Source organism: Tamandua tetradactyla, chromosome 12, assembly GCF_023851605.1.
Source record: "Tamandua tetradactyla isolate mTamTet1 chromosome 12, mTamTet1.pri, whole genome shotgun sequence".
NCBI lineage: Eukaryota > Metazoa > Chordata > Mammalia > Pilosa > Myrmecophagidae > Tamandua > Tamandua tetradactyla.
In genome coordinates this window covers 59,816,666-59,833,970 of record NC_135338.1, presented here as the reverse complement: position 1 = coordinate 59,833,970, position 17,305 = coordinate 59,816,666, and the positions used below count along the sequence as shown (strand labels likewise).

The 17,305-nt window shown below is 38.7% G+C and overlaps 1 long non-coding RNA gene across 1 annotated transcript in view; it reads left to right on the top strand.

The window, feature by feature from the left end:
* Positions 1 to 17,305, top strand: part of LOC143651537 (uncharacterized) — a 60,453-nt gene that overhangs the window by 30,008 nt on the left and 13,140 nt on the right. Inside the window, exon 2 of the long non-coding RNA XR_013160019.1 lies at positions 5,909 to 6,016. This is a non-coding gene — a long non-coding RNA (uncharacterized LOC143651537). The remainder of the gene's footprint in view (positions 1 to 5,908; positions 6,017 to 17,305) is intronic.

Sequence of the window (17,305 nt, the reverse complement as noted above, 5' to 3'; positions counted from 1 at the left end):
TAAAACTAATATGTAGAGGTCAGGAAAATGAGGCATCTTGGCTTGGTCCATAGTTTTGTTTTGGAGGGGGTCTTGAAATCTCCTAAAATTGTGCATAATTTTTTGGATGAGTGCAAATATGCATTTTCTATGGCTATACTTTGTCACTTTCAGCTTATTCTTGAAGTTTCTATAACCCCAAGATATTTCAGACCAAGATAGCTTATGGAATGTTCAAATTCAAACTAAGATTCTGATTGAGAAGTAAATTGTGAGACTTTTTCCTATGTGCAGTGATAGCTCAGAGAAGGCGAATTCATAGTTGAGTTGGAAAATTTAGGGATGGCTACCATGAAAGATGGCGGCTAAATGTGGACATCTGGAAGGTGGGAATAGAAGGTTTATCTGGGAGATTGTGATTGGCATAGTTTATGTTCTGTGGGTATTCCTGGAGTTTAGGAGTGAAACTTCCTAGGTTAAGCTATGAAAAACAAAAATGGAAATTTTTGTGTTGCTGCTACAGCAAATAATTCATTGGGAGAAGGGCACAATGATCTCTATAATTAATCTTTATAATTCTGAGAAAGCTTAATTGCTATAACCTGTGGGGTCAGTCCCAAAAGACATTGGCTTAAACTACAAGAAAGAGTCTGGTAAATTAAAAGAAGGAATTATTATTTTTGAACCTACACTGATACTTTGAATGAAAATATGGATTTCTAAGATGTTTGTCTCTCTTTTCATTTTAATGCATAATTAACAAACTGAAGTCATGATGATGCATTGCCATATCTTTCTCCAAAATATCTTCTTCATGTACACTCTTCTTCATCACCAGTACTAAAGCAGTCTTTAGGCCCTCCAACTTCTCTTCATTGGTTCTTTCTGCAGTCTTCCAGCAAGTCACCCCACCTTCATTCTTCTTCCAACTCAACTGGTTGGAATGTAAATGACCTGAGGTCACACATAATATACAAGAGATTGCAATGTCTCCAAATACCGAAGACAAGGCCATCACTGATGCTTGAGATCCATATACTTCCCTCTGTGCTCTTCTAAGTGTAAGCAAGCCATTCCTTTAGAAGCAATCTTCAGTCTTCTAACAGAGTCCAAAATCCTCAGCATGGCTTACTAAGGTTTGCATGACCTATCCTTGTTTCCCTCTCCTTTCTCTTCTCTGCTATGCCCTTGAGCACCCTCTCTGCTTTAACCATTCCCTAGGAAGTTGGGAGAAGTTAAGTGGCATGTCATACCTGAGGAAGAGTCCCCAGTCCATGGTAGGCATTAGGCAGAATGTTTGTTTCCTAGGACTTCCATAATGAAATACCATAACATAATTGACTCAAGGCAATGGTAATTTATGGTCTCACAGTTCTGGGGTTTAGAAATCTGAAATTAAGATGTTGGTAAGGCTCCGTTTGAAGCCGGTAGGGGAGAATCTTTCTTTGCCTCTTATAGCTTCTGAAGTTTGCTGGCAGTCCTTGGAGTTCCCTGACTTGAAGATACATTTCTGCCTCCACCTTCGCATGGTGTTCTTTCTTCTCTCCACCTTCGCATTGCTCTCTGCTCCATGACTCTGTCTGTGTCCAATTCTCCCCTTCTTATAAAGGCACTGGCTGTATTGAATTACGGCTCACTTTGACCCAGTTTGAGCTCATCTTAACCACTGACATCTTATAAGACCCTATTTCCAAATAAGGCCACAGTCACAGCCACAGTCACAGGGTCAGGGGATAGGACTCAAACTTACCTTTTTGGGGAACACAATTCAACCCATGATAGACATGCAGTGTTCACCTTGTTTCTTTCCCTTAGAGCCAAGGTAGGTACAAAAATGAACTGCTTCCCTGTTCTGACCATCTCATTGTTTTTGTGATTATTGTGATTATCAAGTATGTTGTTAATATTGATTTATTTTACTTCCTTTCTGCTACTTTTAGCAACTTCTACTGTCACACAGTAAACTACATTATTATCTGGTATGTGACAATTACATTATGACCAGTCTTTAAGTGCCTATTTTTATATCTGTGTTTTATAAAACCTGGTAATGTCTCTAAAGATTATGGTCTAAGTTATGGAAAACAATAAAGCTTATGCAGGAATATTATGGAGAATAATACACACTCAATTTGTGAGAGACTGCTATGCGTTAAGTACAAAGAATACGTTTAATTGCTATAATAATGCTACAAGGTCATTATTATTATTATTACATATTTTTTAATGATGATAAGGCAGAGCTTTAAAGATGGGTGGCTTGGATGGTCAAAGAGAAAGAAAGGCAAAATGAGAAGCCTACTGAATCATTCAGCTTTTGTTTGGTCAACTCTAACTGAGCAGCCGGTACTCAGAAAATGCCCCCGGACTAGAACGTAAGGCTACGTGCTGGTACGAAAGCAATTTCCAACCTGTTCAACACATTCTTTAACACACCAATAAAATAACACTTGGCCTTTCCCAAGAGGCCTTAACCTTTCAGCCTGATGTCATTTCCCATGATGTATACTTGCTGATGGCCACAGAGGCTCAGCCTTTCTCTGACCTACTGACCTGTCTAAGGGTCATCCCATTGGCAAAATGATCTTCTGGGGCCCAGATTTTACTACTGAACCGATTTCAAATGTCAAGGCTGATTTATCAAGTTTAAGGGACTACGTTAAAGGAAAAGGCCTTTTTCTTTATCATCCGACTCCTCTCTCCACTCCCAAAACCAGCCTCCTCAGTGCCAAATTAATCTTCCTTAAACATAGCCTTACCTGTTTGTGTGTGTGCCTTCCGTTTTTCCTCTTCTTTCTTCAGTTGGCCTGTAAATTATTTTTCTTTCCCTCTGAAAAGTCTTTCAATTCTGATCCATCTCAGAATTCTCTTAATTCCAATCCTTCTCAACTCTTTCCCGGGCTACTTCCTCCTAATCTGTAGTATCTAATAGGGCAGCCACTATTTAAATTTAAATTAAATAAATTCAATATTCAGTAAAAATAAATTCAATATGAGGTGGGTGGCTATTATACTGGACAGTGCAAATATAGTGCATTTCATTCTCACAGCAAGTTCCATTGGATAGAGCTGTCCTAAACTCTTTCTTATAAGCCCATTGCTTCCAAACAGTAGGGACCTTCCAAATGACATTCAGAGTTATTGTCAGCATTCATGGAACAAAATTCAGTTTGCTTGGCATGACACTGGAATTTCTTCCCTTGGTTCTCAAATCACCTTTCCAATCTCATTTGAGCCTAGAAATTGTGAACTTTAGAGGAGGGCTGGTTTGGAAAGGGTTGCAGGTCAGGAAGGGGGGGTGTTGGGATTCAAACACTGGTAGTATCTTTAACCATTTCGATGTCTGCACATGATTCAGGCATCTCTAATATTTCCTCAGCTGTGTGCCGACTTTAAGAACTATTTTGAAACCTGGTCAAATTCATAAACTTCATGCAGAGGAAAAGAGAACAAATTTGCATGACTCAGTTTTTCTTTCCTGTTTTGCCATCCCTGTCCCTCAGCCACTCACCATCTTATTTCTGGTTTCTCTTCAATTTTTCTTTTTCTCAGATGTATTCCTTCAGTCAGGTATATCTTAGTCTCATCTCCTGTATCTGAAGGTGGTGATTTGTGTCCACATGGGATTATACCCACTTATAGATGCTAGATGAATATGTATTTTCATCTCCTGCTAGAATCATTCACTCATTCATTTTTACATTCATCCATTCAAAAAATAAATATTGAGTATCTACGATATGCCAGACTTAGTGACATCAACATGCAGCACTCATGAGATTTTCTACATTTATGCATTCAGGGACCTTTCATTCCAGTGATGAAGATGATAGATGCTGGTATTAACTGTAGATTAAAATAAAAATTTAATGTGGTTATTCAAATGTGGTAAGTGCTAGGAATTAGCACAATGTGCTGGAACATGTAATAGAGGAAACTAACCTAATCAATATGCAGGCACATGTAATTGAGGAAGTTTCACCCTGGAGGTTACATGAGAGTCAGGCAAGTGGCTAGGGTGGGTAGATAAATAGGCATATTGCAATACAGATGGGGATACAACACCTGTGACAGGTGGGAGCATAGAATGTTCAAGGTACTTACAGAAGACCAGAGTAGTTGCTGGGCAGAGAGCAAGGGGAAGGCTGAAAGTGTGAGATGCAATGAGGCTATCGGCTATTAATTAGGATGATCATTCCAACAGGAATCCTTGAGGTGGTGAAAACGGGTGCTGGCAATGATTACATGGGGAAACTGGCATCAACGGGAAATGTGACTGCACTGGGCAATCCGGATGCATAGTGGCCCCACGTTAACCCAAGAACAATAGGAAGCCTTGGAGCCATTCAGAGCAGAGGAATGACCCCATCAAATTTGCATTCTAAAACAAATCCCTCTGATTCCAATGTGTCTCTGAATTGGAGGGTGCCAAGAATAAATGCCGCAAGGAGACTGTCAGTTGAATTTAGACAGTGGGAGTGGAGGTGGAAGAAGTAGGCTGATTGAGCAAATAGGGCAGTGTTGAAAAGGGAAGCCCGTGTCCTTGGGGTCTGATTGGGTAGGGGCCAGGAGAAGAAATGCATATACAATGACTCCACCATTGGGGCAGGATAGTCAACAGGTCGACGGGTTCCTGGTGGATATTAGAGAGGTCAGTTAGCCTAACACCTTGACTTCCATGCACATGGTTTTCAGAACTTCTTTCTCAAAGGTGACCCCCAGACTTATGTCTCCGATGCCAAATTTACTCACTGATTTGTCATCATAGTTTCAACTGCCTTCTGCATTTTCAATGAAGTTTTGTAAAATATTTTTAAATATGCAACTTACACCTGACATAGTTAATAAACTGCATATCTGTCAAAAAGAATTTTTCAAAATTGGAATATCAATAATAAATCAATAGAGGCATGGCTGCTTTTCTACTAGACAGTAGAGTCCAATGGCATTAAAGTGGGTAGAATTAGCATTCTAGAGGTAGCATCTTAAATATACAGAGCACAGAGCTGTCCATGCTGCAGCACCTTGTAATTTAACGTTCTTTATTTTTCAGCATTGTGTTTGGTCCTTGTTTCCAGTTTATTCTGAATTAGTTGTCACATTTACTGTCTTCCCTGGCATTGTTTATAAGGGCTCCAGCTCCTTGCATGGAACATCTTCGTGCAGCACACTATATTTGGGTCTTAAATCAATCACAAACTGAGAAACTGCACATTATTCCAGGCAATACAGTTAATTTTTCATCAAGAAAATGTAATTTGGATTTTGTGAAAATAAGTTTCTAAACAACCAAGGGAGAATACCATAGCTGATTTAGAAGATTGGTTGTGGGGGGATCTTTTTGGGCAGCTGGGCCAAGATTTGACACTTCTTTACTATGACTTAATCCTAAGATTCTCTTTCCCCTTCACAGACCTGCCCCTGGGTGAACATGATCTGTTCTCCCCTCCCCCCATGCAAAGGAGAAATTATAGATAACAACCAAGCAGAAGGAGAAGTTTTAACAGTCCACTTTTAGTTAAATTCAATTTATAAAATATCTGGTTATTAGAATGTGAACAAAAGTGATGGGTGCTGCTCCCAGGACAGGCCATAAAACCTCCCCCTTCTTCCTTCTCCTCTCCAACAAGGATTGCCAAAATGGGGCTAAAGGACTTGCCTATTTTTGCGTGACCCATGAGTTAAGAATGGTGCTTATGTTTTTAAATGGTCAAAAAAGTCAAAAGAAGAATGATATTTTGTGATGTGAAAGTTATGTGAAATTCCAATTATAGTGTCCATAAATAAAGTTTTGTTGGCACACAGCCATGCTCATTCTTTTAAGTAATACCTGTAGATGCTTTCATGTGGCAATGACAGAGTTGAGGAGTCATGACAGAGAACATATGGTTTCAAAGACAAAAACTATGTCCTACCTGGTCCTTTACAGGAAAGGGCTGCCCACACATGTCCTTGATGAGTGAGAAAACTAAGAACACCTGAGGCGAGCAGAGTCACAGGTGGAAGGGCCCTGGATCCAGAGTGACGGTACGGAAAGGTGGGCCACCAGGAGCTCTATATTGGGTGTGATATGCAGAAAAACAACATAGATTGAGTTAAAGTGCTTGGATTGTGATGTTTCTCTCAGTTACCTTAACGAATACATTGTGAGTTGCTGAAAGGGGTAAAGGATGACCAAAATAAAATCATGAGGATTTGAACACTCATGAAAGAAGTTTTAATCATGTGCTGAACTCATGACCATTTCTTGAGTAGAACTTTATATGGGATATTAGATTGGTGCTCGGACAGCTGAAACATCCTCAAGAAATAAGCAGTCTGTAGGTAGAAATGAGAACTAGAATGACAACAGTGTTGGAAAGTCAACATTAGGTATAAAAAACATAAGCATGGCTATATATAGCAATCTATATTGAAGGGTGTTCAACTTACTATTTTTATTTCAACCACAACTCTGAAATAACCCAAATGTACAATAATAGGGAATTGGCTAAATAAATCATCTTGTGGCCCTACTATTGCCATTTAAAATGATGTTGCAAACAAGAGCCACATCAAAAGTAGACCCTAGATACTTTTGTCTTTGTGGGCTTCTTCTTCCATTAAAAAGTCTATCATCCATCCAGCTATCAAATCTAATCATCTAATATCTATCTATCTAGATGTAGATAATGACTGCATTTATATAAAGACAAATATATTATCATTATATAGTAAAACATTTTCTTCAACCTAAAAGCACATATTTGAAGAAATTAATTTTCTTGGACTCCTAAACGCACTGTGGACCACACAGCACTCTATCTGCCAGGCTTAATGGAGAAGACAGCTCTGATGTAGAAGAATCTTTAACACTTGTGACAACTGAGTAAATTGGATTTTTTTTCTTTTACATGGGCAGGCACCAGGAAATGAACCCAGGTCTCTGGCATGGAAGGCAAGAACTCTGCCACTGAGCCACCATTGCCTGCCCTAAATTGAATTTTATATGTAGCACTTTCAGAGGTAGGGCTTTGAATGAATATTCTCTTATATATTTTTCCTTTACTTAAAAATATGCATTAAAAATATATTATGATTAGAAAAAAAAAAGATGCAAGCTTCCTAAGATGCAAGTAGGACTGAGTGGCTGTCCTGCACAGTTCTCTTTGGCGCATCTCTATTTCTTGTGGCTGGACCACAAGGGCCTTCACTTCAAAATACTTGACAGACATGATAAAGAATTTAGCTTGAAGAATGGTGGCCCATCACTACTCCATCAAAATCTGGAGCTAGGGCCCGGGAATCTGCTTTTAAGCCTCCTTGGTGATTCTTACATGCTGAAAAACTTGGAAAATCATTAGCCTTTGGGATGAAAGCCCCAATCCATATGATTTCAAATAAAGTACTTAAAAAACTGGCCTGTGGCCACTTCTACAAATTACATCCTGTGCTTCCCTAATATCTACCCCTTTCGCCCCTCTCTTCTCCCCTCCACCTCTAGCAAAAACTCAAAGGGGAAATAATGAAGACTTTGCCCCCAAGTCATTGAATTTGAATTAAAGGAGTACCCAAGTTTTCAAACAATGGATTTAAAAGATTCAAAAGAATTTATCCTCTTGCTACACTTTTGCCACCTGCCCAACTTTCTGGAACTCACCAAAGAAATTGGGGTTCTGATTCCTGGGCAACCCTCTGTTCAAGGAGTGAGAGACTCTCTTCATATCCTTTCTCTTTTCTTCTGTGATCCTCTACTGTCCTGTGAATTTGAAATGAATGCTCTTATTGTGTGCCTCAGAAGGACATACACACATGTGCACATACATACATGTATACCTCAGCACCCTAAACTATGCCATACCTCTGAGCTTTTGTCTTCTTTCTACCTGGAATGCTACTACTTCACCTTCCAGGCTCAATGAAATATATGTTGGGTCATTGCTGTAGCTTGTGCAGGCCTCTGTCAGTAGCATGTGTCCCAAGTTTGTGACTTCTGCTCTACCGGGAGCTCCTTAAGGGCTAGGGCAATTATTTTGTCCATTAAATATATATATATATATATATATATATAAGAAACCCTAAATAGGAAGTAATTGCAAAAATAAGTTCATTGTGAACCAACATCTGCATCCTGCTCCTTGTCAGCAGATAAGATTGACAGTGTAAGAGATGGGTTAAGGACAAGTTAGCACTGAATGGAAACTTTCCTTTTGTAGACCACAAGGACAGAGGAGATCTGAGAAGCGGGCACTGCTCTCTGTGTCATTTGGTGTTTTGAGGCTGGTCAGTACATCATCTAAAGTCACCAAGGTTTGGTGGAAGGAGCAGTGGACCAGGTCTCAGAAAAGCTTGGTTGAAATCATACCTTGGATCTTCTAGATCCTTACCCCCCAGGCCTCAGTTTCCTCATCTGGTATATGGGAATAATGACACCAGCTTTGCCCTTCTGGATTGTCTTGAAGGAAACATGGCATCTGGCTTTTAAAAATGTTTGTTCAATCAAACTTTCAGGATTTAAGCCAGGTATTTTGAAATTTAGAGATCTTATGTGGACCAATGTTTGGGGAGTGAAGGGGTGCCACTGGTGTTTGGTAGACAGGGGTCAGAGAGGTCAGGCATTCTAAAATGAGGTAGGTACTGATCAGCAAAAATGGAGCCTCCTGAAATCTGCAGATCTCAATGTCCCTTAGATATATGTTCAGTGAGCTACCTTGTTATCGTGACTTGAGACTCCTTTCTTCCTTCCTCCCTCCCTCCCTCCCTCACTTACTCCCTCCCTCCCTCCTTTGCCTTCCCTTCTCTTTCCTTCCTGCCTGCCTTTCTCTTTCTTTCTTCGATTTTTCTTTCTTTGTCTTTTTCTGCCTTGCTCCCTGCCTTCCTTCCTTCCTTCCTTCTTTCCTTCCTTCCTCCCTCCCTCCCTCCCTCCTTCCTTCCTTCCTTCCTTTCTTCTTTTTTTTCACCTCTCTTTCTCCTTCCCCCCCATCTGAAACTCTTCACTTCCCTTCCTTTCCCTTTCTTTTTATTTAAAAAATGTTTTATTTTGAAATAATTTTAGACTCAATTAAAAGTTTCAAAAATCACAAAGAAAGTTCCTGTGTGCCCCATGCCCAATTTTCTCCAATGATAGCTTCTTCCATAACTGTACTACAATGATCAAAACCAGGATTGACATTGGGACAATACTCCCAACTCAGCTACAGGGCTTTTTGTACTTCACCAGTTTTTGCATGCACTTATTTGTGTTGTTTCTAGTGTTTAATTATATGAGATTGTACCACATCTATAGATTTCAGCATCCACCAGCATTATCAGGACATAGAACTATTCCTTAATCCAAAGAAATGCCTTTTATTCATTCATGTTTAAAACATTCTTTTAGCTCAGAACACATTTGTTGAATGAATTAATAAAATAATAAATTAATATATAGCTGAGAACTCATTTCCTGGATGCTTAGAATAGCTGACTTAGTGATGTTATAGCCTGAATGAGCAGCATCTAATGATGGAAATGTTTTCAGGATGATATTAGCACAGGATTAAAAATCAGTGGTTGAGTTGGGGCAATTACTACTTCGCAAAACACACATAATTCCCCAAAGCCATGTCTGAATCAAAGCAATTGAATTAACTAACAAAGGTAGTTGTTATGGCAGCAATGCAACCAATCTATTTTAGCAAATACTCAGTATGATTGACCCATTGCTAAGCAACCGCCAATAGGTTTAAAGCTAGATGATGACAAATTTCATCCGGTAAAGATGTTAAATAAATTAGGCCTCTGGTCATGGAGAACTTTACGAGAGAACATCACTGAGATATTACAAATGGTATTTCAAAGACCTACCACTACAATGATAACCAGAAACAACCCAAACCAAAACCCCACATTGTTCATAGGTTAAAGGTCTTGTACAATGGGTTATTAGAAAATTAGGACAAGCAGGTGTATCTCCAAATGTCCTAATTTTTATTTTATTTTATAGGCCTGCTCAACACCACTGAAAGTATATCCCCTGTATTTCTCTTTGTAAAGATGAAATATATGTTCATAAAGATATAATTCATGTGTAGAGAACAAATCAGTAGTCAGACTTGTTGGGAGAAAGGCAGATATAATTATTTCACTCAACAATTCAATGTCCTTGGTGAGTACTTTCTCTCTCTCTCATTCCCTCCCTCTGCCTTTACTGTAATTTGCTCAAGAAGGCCCCATACTTTATAACTTTAAACTTCATTTACGTTCATTTGAGGTAACAAATTAATTATTTTTCTGATTGCAAAGTGAAGGACCTCTCTCTCACTGTCTTCTTTAAGCTATAGATATAACTGGTATATTCAATTGTGTTCCAAAGTAAATGCGTTGAGCTCTGTGAGCTGTTGGGTTGCGCTGAGGATGAAATTGCTTCTCAGCTTAACTAAGGATCTGCCTGGATGGCTTAGTCCAGGTGTTATAGGAAAGTGAAGTTCAATGTGAACTAACACCTGCATCCTGCTCAAGAGTTCATAAACTCAAAGCATTCAGGGGCCAGGCAGGTAAGCAAGAGCACGAAGTATCCCTGTGTAGGATGAAAGGGAGAAGTGGGATGATGGCCCAGAAATAGTAGGGCTCATCAAAAAGCATTTGAGGAAAATATATTTTTTAACAACATGCTGCCCTTCTCTACCTCCACATCTCATAAGACTGCTGGAGTGGGTCTGCTTGCAGGCAGGGTCAACTTCTGATTGACACTGATAGTTTGGCTAGTAGGTGAACACCTTTGTTTTGTAGCATAAAGCAGTATTGGCATCATGGGGGCAGAAGAGCTTAGACTTGGAAGATCAAGGTTGAGCTTGTTTCTGATGCTTTTTGCTTCCTGACCATGGACTTTCATTCCCAAGGGACTGTGGATGAGTCGGGATTTCCAATGAATTCGAATAAGGAATTGATATGACATCATAGAACCGATGTCAAGGTCTGGTGGCAACAGGATCAAGCAGTTCCTCTATGGGAAGCACATGGATTCACCCACAGAGGCAGTAGAATTGGGGGGCTGGGGGTGCGGTCTCAGTATTTCTAGAAGAACAACAGAATGAGCTTGAAGAGACAAAGCTGAGAGTGAACCCACTTTTACTCTTCCACTTACCTTTCCTCCCATTTTAGTTTTGCCCCCAATTCACCTGCCAGAAGGCAGCCCAAGGTAGGCTCAGCAGCCTTTGCCTACCTCTCTGAAGCCACAGCACTGACCACTCACGCCTCTTCCATGGCCCTGCCTGAAGGTGTCCACACTTTAGTGCAATGCACTTCTTTTGTTCATTGAGCTTCCACCACAGGCCAGGCTCTGGGGTCCTTAGTCCTTACATTCAACACACATTTACCTCTTAAATGCTACTGGGACTGGCACTGGGGCAAGGTAGTGCCCTCTTCCTTAAGGCCTCAAGAAATCTAAAAATGGTTGTGTCTTTTCAGAACTATTAATTTTACCTGGGTCAAGGGAAGGACATCTCCTCTCCCATTGCCTTTAACATTTTTGTGTTTCCTGCCAACCACAATAAAACGCACCTCTGAAGTTTACTCCCCTGTCTAACCTAGGCTAGTTTGGGGAACTGTTTTAAGTGGTTGCCTAGCATCTGGTGCTGGATAGGGTAAGTTGCCATAACAAACAACCTCCATGTCCCCACATCTCAAATGGCCTAACACGGTGAATTTTATTGGTCACTCACAGATTAGGAGGGGGACGTAGATGTGGGGGATTGGTAGAGGAACTCTACTTGATAGAGCTATTTGGGGAGCAAGACCCCTTCCATCTTGGGACTATTTCTTCCTCTAGCGCTCTCAAGTTAACAAGGAGCGTGTGGGAAACTCATATATAGGACAGGAGATGGTGCAAGTTTCTGCTCACCTTCCATTGGTTAGTCACTTGACCATCTGTAACACTAAGGGAGGCTGAGAAATGGACTCTATTCATGTGCCCAGAGGAAGAGGAGCATGGGGGATATTAGTGAGTACCAGGCAGCTCTGCCAGTTCCATATTTTTGGAGGTTCCTTTACCATCCTTCTATGATGTAAAGTCTTAGAAAACAGGGTCTCTTACCCAACTGCATCTGCTTAACATCTTACTCAGAGCCTGGTGCTGTTCTGGTGAATGGTAAATACTTCCTGGAAAAAAACAATGTCTAAGTGAATGGACAATTCACAGCCATAATGTAGTGTCAATGAGTAACTATAACTGAAATAATTGATTAAACTGTGTTGCACGGATGCAATTTGCTTCCAATATATGCTTATTCTGCTCTGTTGTAGGCAAGGCAGTAGGGGAGTGGAGTATAACCTGGAGCTTTCCAGATTCTTTCATAAAATTTTGACATTTCTGTTGAATTCTACCATCTCACTGCATCACATCCCTCTTCTGGACAAAATCTTGTGGGTGTGGGCCACAGCTCCTTCAGGTGGTATCTTTACCATTACCTCATTTTTTAAGCTCTCCTTAAGTGATTCCAAATCACTCCAGCTCTTCTTCACTGCCGCATAGCTTTATTTCCTTACCTAATCACAGAAAAGAAATTCAGGAGCCATACTGGGCTTCACTTTCTACCATACCGCTCATAATAAATCTATCAGCCTAGATTTCTCGACATTGTTCTTGATATAAAAATAGTCTTTTTTTTTTTTGTAAATTTAGAAAACATTCTTCTACTTCAAAAAATTCACACTTTCAAGACCATTGCTTTTCTTTAGATGCAAAGAAAGTCTTATGTGGAGGTGAAAGTTGAGCCCTTTGCTCTCCTTAGTATCTGCTTTTTCATGAATGTATCACTGTGCCACAGGGAAATATGAGTTACAAGAAATGAAAATCACACTGCTGTCATATCTCAAAATATTGTCCCGGTACAACAATTTTATTGAAACAACGGGTTGAAGAGCAATCTTATGCTTCTCTGTTCTTCCATTCCTGCCGCCCTGTCAGCTCCAGGCTCCAAAATGCAGGAGCCCCAGGGAATTCCACAAGAAAGAGGATTCCACTGGGATCCACCCCTCCCAGTTGTTTCCTTGGTTTGCCTGCCCCCCTCAAGGCTTGAGGCTTTGACTTCTAGAATACCGGTCCTGGGAGCCACTGAGACTGTCCTCATCTACATGCAGTTCTCCACCATGCACCCAGAAGCCACTTCCCTTCTAGGCTCTGTTAAACATTGACTCCAAATATAAGGAGGAATTCCCCTTTTCCCAAAGAGAGGATTCAAATTAAAGGGTTCAGCCCATCTGAAAATATAAACTTTTATGAATTAAGATGAAACAGCCAAATGCCTACAAATATTTATTTCAACAATTTATTTGCACATGCGTAATTAAAATATCTGAAAAAAACATACTAATTGAAACTGTAAATGACATAAATATGCAAAATCAATAAATTAAAAATAAACTATCTTGGAATTTCCCAACCACTTCATCAATTATCACGTTTTTCGTTTTCTTTCGAGTTTTCATTTGATTGTTTATGAATTTTGCAAAATCAAGTATTTTTTTAAAAAGGTATCACATCAGTAAGACTTACTATAGCAATTCAGCTAAAAAATTATCCACTTGAAAATTTTTGAGAAAAATGAATGTTTTGAGAATCTGTGACTTAAGTGTTTCTCTCGACTCCACCTAATTTTGAGAAACTTGATTTTTTTGGGAATGAAAGCAATCATTTAAAGAACTTGAGAACTCATGATTTCTATTTTGTCACCAAAATAATTTTCCAAAAGAGAAATTTTCAGATGTTTCACTAATTATAAGTTCAGTAAATCATTAGTAATTTTAAGAGAGTGTTGGCCACACCTATTATTCAGAAGCAGAAAGCTAAAGGACCCCTTTGTGACAGTCAAACCAGGACAGAATACAGGCAAAGTACCTAAAATGTTTGCTTACACTAATATTTCCTTAAAACTGATTAATTAAAAGATTAAATAAAAACCCACACATGGATTAATCCTTTCTTTTCTGAGGGATCCTTTTGGAGAAAACATGACATCTAATACTCAGGCATATACAAGTGTGACAAGAGGAATTTCTACCTTGAATGTTGATGGGTGGCAGGAAGAGGAAATGACCTGGGGGCTACTTCATAACATCTTCTCTCCTCCTTCCATTGGAATTCTCAATCAACTGGGGCCAGTGGTGTGGAAATGCAGGAGTAAGTTGTGCAAAATTCTTTAGACATAACACACCATCTAGAACAGTGCTGCCCAATGGAAACAGAATGCGATTTGCAAATATAACTTTAAATTATTGAGTAGCACTTTAAAACAAGTAAAATGAAGCAGGTGGAAATAATTTTAATAATATATTTATTTAACACAACATATCTAACATGTTATTTTAACATGTAATCAATCTAAAAAGCATTAATGAGATAATTTGCATTCTTTTGTTTCATAAATCTTTAGAAATATGATGTGAATTTTCTATTTACAGGACATCTCAACTTGGACTTACTGCATTTCAATGCTTAATAGGCACTTGTAGCTACCTTATTAGACAGCAAAGCTCTAGATGTAAGGGAATGTGACATATGTATATATATGGAATATATATATATATATATATATATATATATATATATATATATATATTACAGCACAGAGGAAACAAAGTGTTAAAACTTATCAAGTGATTGAGTATAAACGTTCAGGGGAAAATTTGGGGCTAGGGGGACATTATTTTCCACCGAGTTCTGTTCCAGACATGCTGGTGTCATTTCAGAAGTAGACATTTTTAATAAGACCAGTTCTTTCTCTTGATGCTTTCTGTGCCTGTGGCCTCAGGCAAACTGGTCTTCAGGTTCTCTGTCTCCACAATTCTGGTCATTCCTTTTCTTTGCCTCTGTGGGGTAAGGTCAACCTCATTTTATGGAGTCTGTTATACTGCTGTCTCTTAACGACTTCATGCTTTAAGTGAAATAAATTACATGTTAAAATTCAAGTTTTATTTATTAGGCATTCAAAAGGAAATGATATTCCATTTGCTAATAACTATTTTAAACAATAATTAACAGAGATAATAATAGCTGCCATTCATTGAAAGCCTACTCCACCCTAGATTTTTTCAAGATACTTTAAAAATATGTAACACTTATCTAATCCCCATAGCAATGCCATGAGGTTAGAAAGACTTGTTTTACATGTGGTGAAAGAAGTCGAAAGTGGAGGCATTTCTTCAAGAACATGTAACCAGTAAGGGACGAATCAAATATTTGAATACAAACTTCTCTTGGAGTTCAGGTTAATCTGATTCCAAAGCTCATTATTTTGTCTGTCTAGAGAAAGTCTTCAAGTAGCGTTACTGAAGTTCTCTCTGTAATGAAACATCTTAAAATCAGAATAACTTTGTTTAAGTCCTTTGCCTACTCTTACCACTCACTCTATGCCTTTGAGAAAGCTATGTATTTGAGTTTCCCCTTTCTCTTCTGAAAATTTGGAGTGATAAAGTCTACCTCTCATTGAAGCTTGAGCATCAAATTATGCTATAGCATAATTTCAAAAGTAGAAGAAACTTAGTTGTTTATGAATAGTGGGGCAAGTTAAATAAAATAAAAATGTGTTACATGTTACAAGATAAATGATCATATAGTTTATGGACATTAAAACTTAAGCTTTCAAAGAATATTTAATGTCTATATTCTGGGCACAATGTTAAGTAAATTTTTAGAAAAGCATAAGTAACAATATATACCATATGATCCTCATCTGGTAATTCACACATAAATGGGGGGGAAAAACCCTGCTGGAAAACACATGTATTGTGGTTATCTTTGGGTCATAAATGACAAGAGTGTATTTTTTTTTATAGAATGCATTTCTACATGCTCCAAAACTTCTATAATGATCATATATTAATTTATCTTCTTTAATAAGAAAAAAATACAGTTTTAAGTGGCATCTCCTAGTTCCCAGGAAAAGTTCACCTTTTAATGAAGACCATTTGATTCATCAAATAAACTTTTCTACCTCCTACATTTAATGAACTATTTTAAGTCTCTCTTTCTTTAGACACCTACTGTTCCTATTAATTCTAATACATTATCAGCTCTTATTAGAACATCCCTGAGGGACTGTAGGAACAAGTACATTCTTTGACAGGCATAAAATGAGGTCATAGGGAAAGTCACTCAGAATCCTTGACTTTCCAGTTCCCCTGTGACCTAAGTATTTTGTTTTGTTTTTCCTAAATAAAGTTCATTGAATTATGGTGTGTATTTCATAACAGTCCTAGATGAAAAAGCTGACCTTTTATATAATGATGATTTCCTGCTTTAGGTAGAAATGTATGTCCTGGGAGTTCTGGTGGCAGAATAGGATAGGTCAAGTTTACCCCTGCTCCAAGGAACAGCTAGAGAAGTGACAGAAGAATGACCAGAAGTGCTCCTGCACTCCAAGGTGTGCCTGAGCTGTACTTCACCCCCCACAGCCCCTACACCCCCATGAACTGCACCCCATGCTCACAGGCACTAGTATAGACTCACCAATCCATGCATATACTTGCACCACAACCCATCACCACATTGTTGAGCCCCTCCCTACATCCCACATCCTGCTCCACACTCATTCCACAAATACAAAGTTTTAGACCACTGAAGGAAATCAACTTCCAAAGTAACCCTTTCAAGATATGTATATGCCTCAGAGACAACAGAAGATCACTAAGCATATCAAGATGAAAACAGATAAGGCCCAGATTGATGACCAAATTAAAACACTGGAGGAGACACAGACTTTGGAACAACTAATCAAAGATATTCATATAAGTCTACTAAATAAAATCAGTGGGATGGCTAATGACATTAAGGAGATCAAGAAAAAAACTAGAAGAGCATAAAGAGGAATTTGAAGGAATAAATAGAAAAATAGCAGATATCACAGAGATTAAAGATGCTGTAGACCAAACCAAAAATATACTAGAGACACACAGCAGCAGATTTGAAGAAGCAGAAGAAAGAATAAGTGAATTAGATGATAAGACAACTGATTTTGAACACAGAAAAGAGCAAATGACAAAAAAAAAAAGAAAGAATTGAATTGGAGCTCAGGAAAATGATCAACAAAACAATGTGCATAAAAATAAGGATCATTAGTGTCCCAGAAGAAGAGAAGAGTAAAGGGCTAGGAAGATTAGTGGATGATGTAATGGGGGAAACCTTCCCAACCTTTATAAAAGACATAAATATGCAAATCAAAGAAACCCAACAAATTCCAAATAGAATAAATCCAAATAAGTCTTCCCCAAGACACATCAAAACAGTCTGTCAGATGTTGAAGAGAAGCAAAATATCCTGAAAGTGGCAAGAGAAAAACAATCTACTACATATAAGGGAACCATATAAGAC